Genomic DNA, 5,544 nt, shown 5'->3' on the forward strand with positions numbered 1-5,544 from the left:
ATGTTCAATCACACTATTCTGCTCTTGTGTATGCCTCACGATTTCATTGTTTTTATAAAATTGATTAAATTCCTTAGAAGTAAACTCTATAGTTATCGGTCCTCAGAATTTTCACGTTTTGCCTTGTCTGCTTTTCTACCATTACCTTTCATGCTTTGAAAATGACGAAAATATCAGATTTATGTTTCATGAAATAAATCCACACATTTTTAGAGAAGCCGTTAATGAATGTGACAATGAATGATGACCCTCCTCCAGAAACAATGGGTAATGACCCCTACATATCTGAGTGCACATGATTAAGCTGTCATTTACTAACATGTTTTTTAATTTTAAAATTCAACATTGATTGTTTTTCATATATGCAATACTCATATATATCTAAATAAAAACTTTGAAAGCTAAGGAATTAAACCATGATTAAGAAATAGCTTTACACCGTGCTTACTCATGTAGCCTAACACCGCATGCCACATATGTGCAGACATCGTTTCCATTACAAACGTTACAGCCCTACCTGATACAATGCTCCCAATCAACCTATAAAACTTTTCGCTCATCCATGCCTTCATAATAGTGAGTGCTCCTTTTAAAATTTTCAAGACACCTTTATAAATGATGAATTTACATCCCAGTGCCTTAAGAGCTCTCATAAATATCAGATTCTTCTTTAAATTTGGAACATGCCTCACTTCTATTAGAGTACACTCTACCCATCATACATTTTGCTGCAAACCGAAAAAATAATTATCATCTTACAGGCATGATCGTTGCCTATAAGAATCAGGCCACCATCATACTCGTTGTACGTGATGAACCACCCTTTATGAAGACACATGTGGTACAATGCTCATATTTTCAAAATCCACTAGTTACACAAGTTTCCGACCTTGGACATAAACAATATGTCACAGTCACTTGTCCCCTCAATGGATTTTAGGGATTTGGCCTCATTCGGTGAATCATATGATTTGTCCTCATTTTAGGTTTTAGAATTTGTACAGTTCTTTTTCATATGTCCTATCATGTCACAATTCCAATACTTCAACTTTCCTTTGCCCTTCGATTTAGACTTTGATCGCGACTTCCCATTCCCTCGCTTAGACAATCCTTCCTTGGCAAACAATACACCTATAGAAGTACATTCTCTAGTTATTCATTCTCAACTGCTTCAAGTGAAGGGATGAGATAATGGTATTAAAGTCCAACCCTACCATAGCGCAAAGTATCCACAAGATAGTCATAGAAATCAGGAAGAGACGTTAATAAAATTAAGGCTTTGTATTCTTCATCAATCTCTTCACCTCCACACTTGTTAATTTGTCAATCAGTTTGTTAAAGGCGTTGATGTGTTTAGAGATGTCTATCACTTCCGCCATCTTTAGATTGTACAACTGTCTCATCAGATATATACGATTGAAGAGCAACTTGGTCATGTATATACTCTTCAACTTCACTCATAGGCTCGCAATTGTCATCTTATTAATGATATAATAAAGAACTTTGTTAGTCAAGTACATTTAAATTGCACGAATCGTCCTCTGATCAAGTTTATATCAATCATCTTCTTTCAATGTAGTTGATTTTTTTTAAAGAATGATTTGATACTCCTGCGGGACAATTGATATAAGCATGGTTCTAAAACTCAAATGACTTGTCCAAGTTGACTCGGATTTGGTAGCATCCCATTCGGTTTGCTTCCAGACTACCACAAGTCACCCCCCAACTGGGGTGAGTCAAAGCCTATCTTGCCATCGGACACGTCCATCCTCAGTGCAGGGCTGAACGAGAGTGGCTGAGCCTTTTAACCATTCATATGAGTAAGATCCAAACCATTTATCATGTCCTATTGTTAGCATGACCTGCCCGAAAATTGGGCACCTGCACTCATCAGGTGGGCCCAACACATGTATATTCAATTTAAGCGGTTGGGCACCTGCACTATCTTATCTTTGCTTAAGATAAGGTCTCAAGTGGCTAACAGTGAAAAAAAAAAGGAAAAAAAAGAAGAAGATAAGGTCTCAAGTCCAACGACTTGGGTTGTAAGTTCAAAGCCAACCAAAGGATAATTTCGACTTTCATGTGTATGCAGAATCCAACCCGTCCAATAGGTTAGCCTCATCATGAGAATCACGATTTGGAAAAGGCAGCAAAGCCAACCTTTGAGTGTACACACTTGCGCTTACCTATTAACCAATGGCTGGAAATTGTTTTATATGGTGTGTTTCGGTTGATGAGTGGATAGGGCTGACCTTTGCATTAGGCCATCCTTATGGTGGGGCCAACATGTTGGAAGGACTGGATTTCACATGCATTTAATAGATTTGAAGTTATCATTTGGATAGACTGTAACTTGTAGTCCAACCCCAACTAGTTGCACTTGAGACATCCTCCCTCAGAAATGGGGGTGTAATGGGCTGGGCTGGCTTGTCAGGCTTTCGGGCCTCTTCATCTTGGGCTGTGTCGGGCTTAAAATCCAGCCTGTATAAATAAGGGTTGGCCTTGGACATAGATGGTCAAAACCCAGTAAGGCTTGCCCGGCCCATTATTTTTTATTTTTAATTTTTAATTTTAATAATTCTCCATCTCTCTCTTATGCCTCCTCCTCTTGATCTTTCTCTCTCATCTCCAACCTATGCAAATCCTCTCTTTCTCTTCCAACTCTCTGATCTGTCGTTGGAATCCTTCTTTAAAAACAAATCTCTCCCAACTTTTCTACTTCCGTTGCTAGATTTTCTCAACACCTATCCAAAATCTCTACCATATCTAGAACCCATCTACCGAATCTAAATAAACCCCAGAACTAGAGATTGGAAAGAAGAAATGGATGGTGGGATTTGATTGAAATGAGCATGCAAGATCGGTTCTTTCTTAACTTAATGGCTACGAAAAAGCACAACTCTAGAGGTCAAGCATAGTGAGTCTCTCTCTCTCTCTCTCTCTCTCTCTCTCTCTCTCTCTCTCTATTCTCTCCTAACTTCCAGGGATGAGGCTCGGGATTGGGCCGGGCCTTGTACAAATACTTGGGCCAGTCTTGGGCTGGACTATTTTAGCCCATGTGCGGGGTCGGATTAGATTTGAGCTTACTTTTTACAACGCCAGCTGAGCTTGGATATTACTTAGGGGTTGTTTGGCACCATGGATTTGGAGTGTTTGGCAACATAAAGTGGAGATTTTAAATCCCCTCAAAAAGGAAGTTTGAAATCCAAGGTAGAAGCTTGAATTACATTTGAAATTCTTTCTAGAGTTGCATTTGTAACATGTGTGTCACTAGACTACTAATCTATTGGGCACATGGCCTATTGATGATATCCTAAAACAATCAGGTTATTAACTGCATCACTATAATTGTTTTAGTAGGATAATCTGCACCGTCCAAACATTATCCATATAAATCAATGGTTAAAAATAGTCGGTTACTCACTTGGATGTGATCCTATACTTGGCTTATCTAGGACTTGAAACTTCATTATTTTTGGGCAAAATATATATTTCAACAGACTTCTTACAATCATTGTGCTAAACATTACATACACACTAATTAGAGATGTTAAAGTTGATTTATTAATTAAATTCAAACCCTTATAAATATATTATGTATAACTACTTTTAGATTACAGGAAATTCTAAATCCAAAATGCCAAACACAACCGAAATATTCCAAATATAGAAGTTCCGAAGGGGTTCCAAATCCACGCTCCCAAACAGGCTCAGCCTTGTAAAAAATATTCGAATGCACAGTTCACAAGTTAGCCTGCAAAACCGTATGGTGGAAGTTGGGATTTTCAATTCTACAAATAGGGTCCATGGTTCAGAGATCTAAAACGCAATTGCGATGGAAGTCATCATGGATGGCCCACTCATTAAAAATATCCTACAATGGAAGATCCTAAATATAGAATATTTGGCCTTTTGTTGGTTGAATGTCAAGCTTTGTGGGCCCACCATGTATGTGTTTTATCCATGTAGTCCATCTTTTTTGAAGCTCCTTTTAGGAGATTAGCTCAGAAATGAGCCATAGCCAAATGTAGATTTAGAACAACGCTGAAACAGTGGTGATTGAACACCAACCATTAAAAACTTCTTAGGCCTACTGTAATGTTTATTTGCCATCCAACTTGTTGATTAGGTCACATGGACCTAGTTGAAGCGAAAAAACACATATAGGCTTCATCGAGAACTTTTGTAATCTTCAAGGACTTTTAATGGTGAGCGTTCGATCACCACTGTTTCCTTTCCTTTGGTGTGGTCCACTTGAGTTTTGAATCTACTTAATTTTAGGGCCTATACCCTAAAATGAGCTGGAAAATGATGTAGAGCGGGTCGCGGACAGTTTCATGGCCAAGATGGATCAAAAAAGGCCCGGTCGACTACAGAAGTGATCCGGACCATCGGACCTTAGATCGGGCGTATCTTGCAATCTGGAATGAGTTAGCTGACGTAAAATATATGATTTTGGGGTAGAACGAGCTACTTTAGCCAACCAACCCAGCTACGCGGGGTTGCGCAGCCCGGAATTGCGAAAAACCCCTTCATTGACGGTCGTTTCCCTGTTTTAATTTCGTTTTTACTATAAATAGTAAGTTTTAGTTTGATTATAACTCTTCATCCGTTGGGCTTTAGGAGTTGCGCCCAACGTGAAAAGAGCTTAGAATAATTAGGGGAACGGTTTGGTGAAGCCAAATAGGACACTTACTATTTTTGGCCGAAAACCTTGCGCACTAGTAGACATCACGACCGTCTATAAATAGTAAGTTTACTATTTATAGTAAGTCGCGGATTCTAGGAGTTTGAGTTGTAGTTTGATTATGATTTCTTTCCCATTGCTTGATACCCTTATTTAAAGGGTTGTAAACTCGTTTTTAACAATTCATCAATCAATTTCGAATTTATTAGAATTTATTTCTATTTTCTGCTTTCTTTCCTTGTGGATTCGAGAAGTCTCTGTGAGGAGTCCAGAGAAGTTCCGTGGATTCGGAATAGTTATCCTCTTGAGGAAGACGATGCTCGACCTCACGTCCTCCCTTGCGTCAGTTTGATATCAAAGCGAGGTTTGTCCTCGGATTGATGGCTTCTAACGATGGGTCGGGCAACAATCCCATGGGCGGTGCTCCAGGGAATTTACCTTTAATGGCGACAGCTTTCGAAGTAGCGCAACGAGAGAATCAGCAGGCCATGCAAGGGCTGCAGGCTTCCATCGACCGCATAACAGATCTCTTGGCGGAAAACCTAAGGCAACTCCGTGTTCCTGGTGGCAATCCTCCACCCCCAATTAATCGCCCTGATCGCAGGATAGTACCGACAGTGCATCCAAGGGTCATTCCTGAGGAAGGGGGCTCCAGTGAGGAGGAAATCGACGACATACTCTTCCAACACCCCAGACATGGCGGCGATCGAGTAGATCGAACGGATCGAGAATTCAAGATGAGGGTTGATATTCCTAGCTTCAATGGCCAACTACACATTGAGGATTTCCTCGATTGACTTTCTGAAGTTGAGCGATTTTTTGACTATATGGACATCCCTGAAGCAAAGAAGGTCAAG

Source organism: Magnolia sinica, chromosome 6, assembly GCF_029962835.1.
Source record: "Magnolia sinica isolate HGM2019 chromosome 6, MsV1, whole genome shotgun sequence".
NCBI classification, from domain to species: Eukaryota; Viridiplantae; Streptophyta; class Magnoliopsida; order Magnoliales; family Magnoliaceae; genus Magnolia; species Magnolia sinica.